General features: G+C 31.2%; 1 pseudogene; it reads left to right on the plus strand.

The window, feature by feature from the left end:
• LOC139889231 (galactoside 2-alpha-L-fucosyltransferase-like) overlaps positions 1 to 13,566 on the plus strand; it is a 60,035-nt pseudogene that overhangs the window by 23,542 nt on the left and 22,927 nt on the right.

The raw sequence follows: 13,566 nt of genomic DNA on the forward strand, positions 1-13,566 counted from the left end.
TGTTTTTCAAAGACTGCATTCATTTTTAAAACAAACCATAACCTTTATTTCATAAATAAAGGTTTAAAAGCTTTACGTAGATTATCAAATAATGATAATCTAAAATATCCTGTTTACACACGACCATTACATAATGGTTTACAATACAAATATGTTACATAGAAATCAGTTTCTTGAATGCAGTTTTTACACAATATCATACAAACATGGACTCCAAATCTTGTCCTTATTTTAGTATGCAACAGCGGAAGCTCTTAGTATTCACCTGAGAATAAACATGCTTTAAACGTCAACAAAAATATTGGTGAGTTATAGGTTTAACCTATATGTATCAAATCGTAACAATAGACCACAAGATTTCATATTTCAATACACATCCCATACATAGAGATAAAAATCATTCATATGGTGAACACCTGGTAACCGACATTAACAAGATGCATATATATAAGAATATCCCCATCATTCCGGGACACCCTTCGGATATGATATAAATTTCGAAGTACTAAAGCATCCGGTACTTTAGATGGGGTTTGTTAGGCCCAATAGATCTATCTTTAGGATTCGCGTCAATTAGGGTGTCTGTTCCCTAATTCTTAGATTACCAGACTTAATAAAAAGGGGCATATTCGATTTCGATAATTCAACCATAGAATGTAGTTTCACGTACTTGTGTCTATTTTGTAAATCATTTATAAAACCTGCATGTATTCTCATCCCAAAAATATTAGATTTTAAAAGTGGGACTATAACTCACTTTCACAGATTTTTACTTCGTCGGAAAGTAAGACTTGGCCACTGGTTGATTCACGAACCTATAACAATATATACATATATATCAAAGTATGTTTAAAATATATTTACAACACTTTTAATATATTTTGATGTTTTAAGTTTATTAAGTCAGCTGTCCTCGTTAGTAACCTACAACTAGTTGTCCACAGTTAGATGTACAGAAATAAATCGATAAATATTATCTTGAATCAATCCACGACCCAGTGTATACGTATCTCAGTATTGATCACAACTCAAACTATATATATTTTGGAATCAACCTCAACCCTGTATAGCTAACTCCAACATTCACATATAGAGTGTCTATGGTTGTTCCGAAATATATATAGATGTGTCGACATGATAGGTCGAAACATTGTATACGTGTCTATGGTATCTCAAGATTACATAATATACAATACAAGTTGATTAAGTTATGGTTGGAATAGATTTGTTACCAATTTTCACGTAGCTAAAATGAGAAAAATTATCCAATCTTGTTTTACCCATAACTTCTTCATTTTAAATCCGTTTTGAGTGAATCAAATTGCTATGGTTTCATATTGAACTCTATTTTATGAATCTAAACAGAAAAGTATAGGTTTATAGTCGGAAAAATAAGTTACAAGTCATTTTTGTAAAGGTAGTCATTTCAGTCGAAAGAACGACGTCTAGATGACCATTTTAGAAAACATACTTCCACTTTGAGTTTAACCATAATTTTTGAATATAGTTTCATGTTCATAATAAAAATCATTTTCTCAGAATAACAACTTTTAAATCAAAGTTTATCATAGTTTTTAATTAACTAACCCAAAACAGCCCGCGGTGTTACTACGACGGCGTAAATTCGGTTTTACGGTGTTTTTCGTGTTTCCAGGTTTTAAATCATTAAGTTAGCATATCATATAGATATAGAACATGTGTGTAGTTAATTTTAAAAGTCAAGTTAGAAGGATTAACTTTTGTTTGCGAACAAGTTTAGAATTAACTAAACTATGTTCTAGTGATTACGAGTTTAAACCTTCGAATAAGATAGTTTTATATATATGAATCGAATGATGTTATGAACATCATTACTACCTCAAGTTTAGTAGGTAATCCTACTGGAAGTGACAAGAAATGATCTAGCTTCAAAGGATCTTGGATGGCTTGAAAGTTCTTGAAGTAGGATCATGACACAAAAACAAGTTCAAGTAAGATTTTTACTCGAATTAAGATAGTTTATAGTTATAAAAATTGAATCAAAGTTTGAATATGAATATTACCTTGAATAATAAAGATAACCTACTGTATATAACAAGGGTTTCTTGATCTTAGATGATTACTTGGAATGGATTAGAAAGCTTGGAAGTAAATTAGTAAACTTGAAGGGATTTTTGAAGTGTTCTTGAAGTGTTCTTCCTATGATGATTATAGCTTGATTCTTGAAGTGATTTTTGATGAAGATGATGATTAACTACTGGAAAAATACGTTCATAATAGTGTGTGTGTGTGTGTGTTGAGAGAGAATTAGAAAGAGAATTGGAAGTGAAATGGAGTGAATGATGAGTGGTGAGTGGGGTTAAAAGGAGTTCTAGTTAGTTGACTAGCTCATGGTAGAAGGTAAAATTGATTAGTCATACATGAGATAATCAAGAGTGGAATCCCATGCTAGTTCCTATTGGTATATACTCATAGTAAGTACGTTTTGAAGCTGTGTATAATACGGGTAAGAATACGACTAGAATTCTTGATGAAAGAAAAGAATGGAAAAGTAACTGTAACCATTTTTGTTAAGTATGAGTGTTTTGATATATGTCTTGAAGTCTTCCAAAAGTATTTTAATACATCTAAATACACTGCATGTATATACATTTTAACTGAGTCGTTAAGTCATCGTTAGTCGTTACATGTAAATGTTGTTTTGAAACCTTTAAGTTAACGATCTCAATTAATGTTGTTAACCCATTGCTTATTATATCTAATGAGATGTTAAATTATTATATTATCATGATATTATGATATATTAATATATCTTAATATGATATATATACATTTAAATGTCGTTACAACGATAATCGTTACATATATGTCTCGTTTCGAAATCCTTAAGTTAGTAGTCTTGTTTATATGTATATAACTCATTGTTAATATACTTATGGAGATACTTACTTATCATAATATCATGTTAACCATATGTATATCCATATATATATCGTCATGTCATTTTTACAAGTTTTAACGTTCGTAAATCGCCGGTCAACTTGGGTGGTCAATTGTCTATATGAAACATATTTCAATTAATCAAGTCTTAACAAGTTTGATTGCTTAACATGTTGGAAACATTTAATCATGTAAATATCAATCTCAATTAATATATATAAACATGGAAAAGTTCGGGTCACTACAGTGTGTGTATTGATTATAGAAAATTAAATGACGCCACCAGAAAAGATCACTTTCCCTTACCTTTTATTGATCAAATGTTGGAAAGATTAGCCGGAAATAGTTACTATTGTTTTCTAGATGGATTTTCCGGATATTTTCAAATTCCAATAGCACCTGAAGATCAAGAGAAAACCACATTCACGTGCCCTTATGGTACTTTTGCTTACAAACGCATGCCATTTGGACTTTGCAACGCCCCTGCAACCTTTCAAAGGTGTATGATGGTTATTTTTCACGACATGAGAGAAGAATGTATGGAAGTTTTCTTAGATGACTTTTCAGTCTTCGGTGATACATTTGAATCATGTCTAGTTAATCTGGAACGAATGCTTATTAGATGAACAATCAAATCTAGTACTTAATTGGGAGAAATGCCATTTCATGGTTAAAGAAGGCATCGTTCTTGGACATAAAATTTCAAAAGAAGGAATTGAAGTGGATAGAGCTAAAGTAGATGTAATTGCTAAACTTCCACATCCCACCAATGTTAGAGGAGTTAGGAGTTTTCTAGGGCATGCCGGTTTTTACCGACGTTTCATAAAAGATTTTTCTAAAATTGCCACTCCTATGAATAAACTCCTAGAAAAGGATGCTCCATTCATCTTTTCAGATGAGTGTATCAAATCTTTTAATATTCTTAAAGAGAAACTCACTAATGTGCCGATCATGATAACACCAAATTGGAATCTACCATTTGAACTAATGTGCGATGCAAGTGATTTTGCAATGGGAGCCATTTTAGGACAAAGACGTTATGCTAGTAAGACGTTACAAGGAGCACAAATGAACTATACAACTACTAAAAAAGAACTCCTTGCTATTGTCTTTGCGTTTGACAAATTTCGATCATATATCGTTCTAGCAAAAACGGTGGTCTATACCGACCATTCTGCTCTTAGATACCTATTTTCGAAACAAGATGCTAAACCAAGATTAATCCATTGGATCTTACTCTTACAAGAGTTTGATATTGAAATCCGAGATAAAAGAAGAGCAGAAAATCTCGCCGCTGATCATCTTTCTCGTCTTGAAAATCCTGAGTTAGAAGTTCTAAATGAATCGGCCATACAAGACAACTTTCCTGATGAATATCTATTGAAGATAGATTATAATGAAATCCCATGGTTTGCAGACTATGCAAACTATTTAGTATGTGGATTCCTTGAAAAAGGATTATCGTACCAAAAACGAAAGAAATTCTTCAGTGATATAAAACACTATTTCTGGGAAGATCCACATCTGTTTAAAAGTTGTCCCGATGGAATAATACGCCGATGTGTATTCGGAGATGAAGCCAGTAAAATATTAAACCATTGTCACACAGGACCAACAGGAGGGCATTATGGGCCTCAACTAACAGCAAGAAAAGTTTATGATGCTGGATTCTATTGGCCTACAATTTACAAAGACGCACACCTTCTTTGCAAATCCTGTGATGCTTGTCAAAGGGCCGAAAAAATAAGTCAACGTGATGAAATGCCACAAAATGTTATCCAAGTATGTGAAGTATTTGACATTTGGGGTATTGACTTTATGGGTCCATTTCCAAAATCTCATAATAATCTCTATATTCTCGTAGCCATTGATTATGTATCTAAATGGGCGGAAGCACAAGCTCTCCCAACTAACGATGCACGAGTTGTAGTCAACTTTTTAAAACATCTTTTTGCAAGGTTTGGAACACCGAAAGCTTTAATAAGTGATCGGGGTACTCATTTTTGTAATAATCAACTTGATAAAGTTCTTAAAAGATATGGAGTAACTCATAAAATCTCCACCGCATATCATCCACAAACAAGTGGACAAGTTGAAAATGCCAACCGAGCTTTAAAACGTATTCTAGAGAAAACCGTAGGATCAAATCCGAAGGAATGGTCCATTAAATTGGAGGATGCACTCTGGGCTTTTAGAACAGCCTACAAAACTCCAATTGGAACCACACCTTTTAGACTTGTTTATGGAAAAGCATGTCATCTTCCAGTAGAAATTGAACACAAAGCATTTTGGGCTTTGAAGACATGTAATCTTGATTTACATGAAGCCGGACGTCTACGATTAAGTCAACTAAATGAATTAGAAGAATTAAGACATGAAGCATACGAAAATTCGTTAATCTATAAAGAAAGAACGAAGAAATGGCATGATAAAAGAATCAGAAGTTTAAAAGAATTTAAAGAAGGAGACAGAGTTCTTCTTTTCAATTCACGATTCAAGCTATTTCCTGGAAAATTGAAATCAAGATGGTCTGGACCATTCATAGTCAAAAGAGTTTTCCCATACGGAACGATAGAATTAATAAATTCAAATGGGATTGAATTTAAAGTTAATGGTCACTGAGTTAAACACTACATAGATAGTCCGATGGAATTCGACAATGAAGTTAATCACAATTTCGATACCACAGCTAACTAAGTGTGGGGAGAATCAAGTCTTTAAAGAATAATATGTATTTCTGTTAGAATTAGATTGTCTGTTTTCATGTAGTTCTCGAAAATGGAACCCGAATGGTCTTTCCCTAGCAGACCCTAAAGAACTAGTCTTCTCCCCCCATTCTGAATTTTTATTTTTTTAGGAAATGAAGACTGCCTGTGAACTAAACCATGGTCTAATGCTACACGCTTTGATCACTAAACGTAATAATGACACACTTTCGAGTGAAATAGTATCAGTAATCAGAGAAAGATTGGACAGAGTAAGAAAAGAATCCAGATGCGAAGATAATAAGTTACAATTTGGTAAAGGGAAATCAAAATCCGCAGCGAAAAGAAGAGCACGACACCTTGAAAGATGTCACAAATGCGGAAAATGGTCACATGGAGGTAAATGTGACGACCCGGAAATTTCTGACTAAATTTAAACTTTATCTTTATATTATTCTGACACGATAAGCAATGTTTGTTAAGTTAAATCTCAAGGATTTTAAACTATGTTTATACATTCATTTAAACCTCGACCAAATTCCAATGATTCACGAACCATTAAATGAACATATATGAATATGTATGTATATGTGTATATGTTATAAATTGAAAATGTCAACAAAGTATTTAAAAGTATAATGCTTTATATGAACGTATTTGTTTCAACATGATTATCGATGAAATTAAAAAAATATATTAAATGATTGAATTATCAGAAACATTGAATTATGATTACAAGTCTCTGTTGAGAGGTCCACTATGATTTGAGAAATCTATTCCTCTTAACGATATTCGGAATAATTTGTAAAGCTATTTATAAATAAAAATAAAAAGTGTCATTTACGAAAGTTAGACAAAAGCTAGTGGAGAATTGGTTTCCATAATATTCTATTAATCTATTTTCAAACGTACAAAAACATTTTCAGTTTAAAAAGAACTTTATTATTAAAACGTATATAACTTTTATAAATATCTAGAATCACTTTTGACAACTCATTACTTAACCAGTATAATAAATATAAAGATACTTATATTTTATTTCATTAAATATATATAACAATTTAAATTAATATTATATATATTTATACGCGTATTATACATACATAGTTTTTATACTTTTACTATACTTTAACTTTACCTTTACTTTACTTTTACTTTACTTTAACTTTAATAATTCACTTTAATAATTCATACTTTAATAATTCACTTTAATAATTCATACTTTAATAATTCACTTTAATAATTCATACTTTAATAATTCACTTTAATAATTCATACTTTAATAATTCACTTTAATAATTCATACTTTAATAATTCACTTTAATAATTCATACTTTAATAATTCACTTTAATAATTCAAAAATCTATTATAAATAGAATTCAATATGTTTCATTATTTCATAGAAACTTGAAAATATATTTCTCTAAACTCTCTCAATCGATTTACATATATATATATATATATATATATATATATATATATATATATATATATATATTTGCTCTGTATTATTTCAAGATATTATTAGTATACATAAAATATTACGACGGAGTGATGTCCGAGTGATTTCAAAATAGTTTTTTGAATGAGTCGAAGCTAAGGAAATTATGGGTTATAGCTATGGAGGTGATGGGTATGGTTCATGGGTATGCTCGTGAGGTCAATCTAGCGTTTATCATCTCCGTTGCGTCTACGTACTTTTCTGCAATATTGAATCTCAATATTGATACGTGAACACTCATAACTTAACTTTTATATATCAATAGTGTATCCCTGACTAGTGCTCGAGTATATAGAATTATGCATGCTTGTACATTCGATATTGTCCTTAGATAGGTTTGTTGAATCCTGAATTAGATACATATGCTACTGAGATAGGGTATATGATATGCATGTCATTAGAAAGCTAGCGAAAAATTAAAAACTTTTCATTTAGATATTGAATGGTTTCGATGAACGGATTTGAAGTTATAGTCAACTGAATTTTAGTATTATTGTTAAAATGATTATTATTACTATCGTTGTTATTATTTTAATAGAAATATCATTATTATTATAAAATATCATTATTACTATTATGTTAGTATTATCATTTTATCATAATAACATTTTTAGTAAATATAAATATTGTTATTTTTTTATAGAATAATAATAATTATTATTAAAAAATAATTAACTTTTACTTCTTATTATTATGATCAATATTATTTTGTCAAATAAATAGGGGATACAAATATATTTTTCACCACGCGTAATATAATTACATTAATAATACTTACCACTATAGTTTTAAGATATTAAGTGAACTTTATAAATTTTACTACTTAAGATATATAAAAGTATATTTTATCATATATAAACGTTAATATAAATTTTTATTAATAAATGACTTTTATTATTATAAAATCTAATAAATATATTTAAATATATAAAACGACTATAGTTAAGTTATATAATAAACACGTATAAATTTTAGAAGTCATTTTGGGTCAAGTTGACTTTTGTTGACTTTTGCATATTAGTCTCGAGCATTAGGATTGTGGTACACTATGACTTGACCAAAAATTGTTAGACAAATATTGACCAACATATAAATATATATAATTAATATAGGTTCGTGAATCCGAGGCCAACCTTGCACTTGTTAAATGACGTTATATGTATTTTTACTACGAAATACAGTATGGTGAGTTTCATTTGCTCCCTTTTATATATATTTTTGGGACTGAGAATACATGCGCTGTTTTTTTATAAATGTTTTACGAAATAGGCACAAGTACTAAAACTAATTCTACGTGGGTTTAAACCAGAAATATACCCTTAGCTTGGTAACATTAAACTACTTGTCTATGTACGGTAGGCGCGAATCCTAAAGATAGATCTATTGGGCCTGACAAACCCCATCCTGACTATGGGATGCTTTAGTACTTCGAGGTTATTTTAAACACACCTGATCTGGTGTACTTCAGAGGGTAAAACATGAACGTTAAGGCTTGTTACCGGGTGCCTACAATTTATAGAATACTCTTATACACTTGCGAGTGTACATATATTTATAAACAGAAATCTTGTGGTCTATTAATATATTGAAATGATTGTTATGATAAACCTATGAACTCACCAACCTTTTGGTTGACACTTTAAAGCATGTTTATTCTCAGGTATTAAAGAATTCTTCCGCTGTGCATTAGCTCATTTTAAGGATATTACTTGGAGTCATTCATGGTGTATTTTGAAAGACGTTGCATTCGAGTTATTGAGTTCATCAAGATTATTATTATGTCAATTATAGTTGGATGTATTATGAAATGGTGTGCATGCCGTCAACTTTCGTTGTAAAGAAAGTTTATCTTTTAAAAACAAATGCAATGTTTGTAAAATGTATCATATAGAGGTCAAAATACCTCGCGATGTAATCAACTATTGTGAATCGTTTATAATGTATATGAACGAGTCCTTTTAGTTGGTATCAGAGCTGGTTTAATGCCGTTTATTAGCGGGTTAATCGTAGAGGGGGTTCTCACAGTGTTACCTGTGACGAAGCATTGGCTCTTACTCCTCGCGGTCCCTATTAGGGTTGGCTGTACTGCCGAGAGGCGGGCCGTAAAATCAGTGTCTGAGGTACGCTCAGTGGTCACAGGCGGTTAGCTGAGAAGGCACTGAGTGGGATGCGTCCCCAACTTTCAGTTGGTATCAGAGCGGTGGTCTTAGCGAACCAGGTTTGCATTAGTGTGTCTAACTGATAGTCGTTAGGATGCATTAATGAGCCTGGACTTCGACCGTGTCTGCATGTCAAAAGTTTTGCTTATCATTTTTGTCGGAAATTGCCTACTTATCATTCTTAGTCTAGACACGTCTTACTGCATTGATTGCATGAATAGTGTATAGACAAAATTCATATCTTAGCGTATCTGCTAATCCATATCTTAGCGTATCTGTTACTGTAAACTTTGCCTGACATATCCCGTAATTTCCTCCGTAATCTACGAAATCTTTTGCGCTATATATATAGATATTCTATGTAATTAAAATACCACCCGATAGCTGAAAAATCATTTCATATCGAAAAATTCTTTATTCAATCAAACGAAATGGAATTCGTCATTAGTTCAAGTCCCTCGAATTCCGATATGGAATCCCACTCAAGCTCCGAAAGCAGTGTGACCGGAATGGATCAACCAATTAGCCATCATCTATTCTGGATGAATTGGGGATAGGTTCGTAGCCTCCTCAATAATTGGAGACAAGAAGAAGGTGATCCCTTCCATCCACCACATTGCCCTCTTGGCGATGAACCTGAAGCACTTACCGGTGAACCGGTCCGAAACACCATTTTTTCTCTCATTTTCAGAGTATCTCGTCACGATTATATACTACATCAAATTCTAGATTTTATTTATCCGTTCGTCCGAACCGACAATCACCCCGGTGTAATAGAAGAAGTCAACGAGCTTCGCGCTCAAGTAGTGGCTTTAGAGAATATGGTGCAAGGGTTACAAACACCAACAAATAACGAAGTATTAATTCATAATTTCAATTTTATTGAATAAATACTCCGTAAAAGTTATGTAATTTCTAAAGTCTTTAGGGATTATTCAGTTCTAGTTTCAACCGTAAATCAAATGAGTTTAATTTAGTATTAACTCATTAAATCTATGTTACATCTGAAGAAAATATGCACATATATATTTTCATAAAGACTGTAATAAAATTCTGTTGTACAAAATATTAATTGTGAATTTTTTTTTAACGGGTAGGTAATACCCGAGAGATATATAAATTCATAATTAATATATTACATTTTTCGAATCTGATTAAGCAAATCATCAACTATACTCCCAAAATCTCACAACAATATACATTCTTATATAGAAATCAAACCAACCATTCTCACCCAAATTTGATTACGCATTCTAATTTTGACAAATCAAAATCCAAGTCATGATTTAACAGAATAGATCACTCTTAGATTCCTACATCTTTCAAAGCTATACTTTGACTTCAAAACCGTGTTAGAACATCATATGTATATTAATGATTACAAACTGTGTTCAAACTCTCCGAAGTTTTCGAAGACACTTCAAACAATGAAAAATCGATATGATGATCCAACCACATATTACCCACATTTATGTACCTAAAAAGCTCTCGAAGCCAAAGTCATAGTTCGACGCATATCCGTGTCAGACCCTTTGGCATTTATTAGCTAAAATGACTTTTCAATTCCTTTTCAAAGTAGACAGTTTTGTCACAGCTCCAGCAAGTCAACTTTGACTTTTCAGTCAGACTAGTCTTATTATAACCTCGATAGATACGTTGCCCTTTCGTCATCGTTACTGGGGACCTTTCATATCTCGCCACCTTAGCAATAAACTTACCAACAACTTCAATTATCTTTGACTTTTCGAAAAATCATTATATTTATTGAAATCACATCATTTACTCATTCGCATCTTGTAACGAGAATTGTCATATGAATCATCGAAAAACAGTAACCAGTATTTTGAAATCTCGCAGCATGTCTACGCCAACAGTTATATGTGTACGTAAAACGTCTATCTCCTAGACTTACATACTTTGAATGTGAAGTTCTGAAAAATATTTTGAACTGCAAACTAGTTCTTGAAATGCTGACGAAGCATCAAAAACTGTAAACGATCTTAACAGTAAAAAGTTTGATGACAAAGAATAGTAAGGTGGAAAAGCTGAGAAAAAGAGAAGGTTTGGAACTGGAAAACGGATTGAACAGACTATGAAGGAGGCTGTGGACAAATCACAAAGACTAAATCTGCCTTCAAAGAATCCAAATGATTCAGTGCCTGCTAAAGTCATTAACGAATACCTTACTCTTTATTCTAAACCTTTACAGACAAATCTTCATCATCATCATCCATCAATATTAGAAATTCTAAGATATTATCATATCTTTCATTATAAATATCCGCGATATTTCTGAAGATATTTTCACAACTAATCTTATCTGAAGTCATTTATCTCTTTACGCTATCAGTGTTACATCATATAAGAAACTATTAGTTTCTATATTCTATAAACTTTCGAGTTTAAATTATGAATGTTTTGAAGTAGTGTTGGGAACTGAAGCATGAGTTAGTATAATATAATGACACTTGATCAACGTGATTATATTACAGTAAGTCATGCTGAGTTTCTAATGGGACATGACGATTCACAAACCATGCCGTCATCATGTTCCATGTTACACGACTCTTGTATTCTATTTAATCTCTAAAAATATCAAGAATATATTTTCTTGATGATTCGGTCTTTTCAGGGTATTCTGGTAAATTAACAAATCAAGATCGTGCCATTACCATTTCCTTCTTAGAACATTAACTATGTTCATTCTGAAATTCATATCTGCGAATACTGGACCATCACAAACGTTGCTTAATCATAAGAAGAAGAAACGAAAGGACAAAACTCCAAAATAGAAATTGGAGTATAAATCGCAGTAAATAGAAGGGAGCATTAACTGTGGATGTCAATGATTATAGAAGACAAAAGCAGGGGCTTTGAAATATAAGGGAAGATATAAAACCCAACAACCACCCAAAAATTATAAACCGTATATATCGATGCATATAGCAATATAAAGACACGAAAGAACTAAAAACACTATAAAACCGAGAGTATAGTAGAAGTAAATAGATTCTTCCGGAGGCAGATGAAAAAGAAGAACGACAGATATGAAAGTGAGGAGTATATCGAGAATCAGTACTGGATGAAGCATATTGATAAATACTTTAAAATATGAGTTGAGGGAGAAAGAATAGAAGGTGTGAGTTGTAAGGAAACGAAGGAGGTGGATTTATAGTGAAATACCCGACAGAGAAATCAAGATGGATTATCGTATTAATTCGAAGAGAATCATAATCTTCTTAATCACCGAAGCATCAAATCCAACATAGATTACAAAGATTTTCTTTAAATTCGGAGATCAATTGTGATGACGTCAAAAGATATGACGAATCACTATAATCTTATTTCCTTCATTTACGATAACTTCCCTCATACGCTTTGAGTAATCGAATTATTTTATCCATACTTCTTAGACATGATAAAACTTCATAATCGTCATAATAACATTCTCATTGTTAGCCATAATGACCTCTATCAAATTTCGGGGACGAAATTTCTTTAACGGGTAGGTACTGTGACGACCCGGAAATTTCCGACTAAATTTAAACTTTATCTTTATATTATTCTGACACGATAAGCAATGTTTGTTAAGTTAAATCTCAAGGATTTTAAACTATGTTTATACATTCATTTAAACCTCGACCAAATTCCAATGATTCACGAACCATTAAATGAACATATATGAATATGTATGTATATGTGTATATGTTATAAATTGAAAATGTCAACAAAGTATTTAAAAGTATAATGCTTTATATGAACGTATTTGTTTCAATATGATTATCGATGAAATTAAAAAAATATATATATTAAATGATTGAATTATCAGAAACATTGAATTATGATTACAAGTCTCTGTTGAGAGGTCCACTATGATTTGAGAAATCTATTCCTCTTAACGATATTCGGAATAAATGTAAAGCTATTTATAAATAAAAATAAAAAGTGTCATTTACGAAAGTTAGACAAAAGCTAGTGGAGAATTGGTTTCCATAATATTCTATTAATCTATTTTCAAACGTACAAAAACGTTTTCAGTTTAAAAAGAACTTTATTATTAAAACGTATATAACTTTTATAAATATCTAGAATCACTTTTGACAACTCATTACTTAACCAGTATAATAAATATAACGATATTTATATTTTATTTCATTAAATATATATAACAATTTAAATTAATATTATATATATTTATACGCGTATTATACATACATACTTTTTATACTTTTACTATACTTTAACTTTACCTTTACTTTACTTTTACTTTACTTTAACTTT

This window comes from Rutidosis leptorrhynchoides, chromosome 2, assembly GCF_046630445.1.
Source record: "Rutidosis leptorrhynchoides isolate AG116_Rl617_1_P2 chromosome 2, CSIRO_AGI_Rlap_v1, whole genome shotgun sequence".
In the NCBI taxonomy this organism is placed as follows: Eukaryota; Viridiplantae; Streptophyta; class Magnoliopsida; order Asterales; family Asteraceae; genus Rutidosis; species Rutidosis leptorrhynchoides.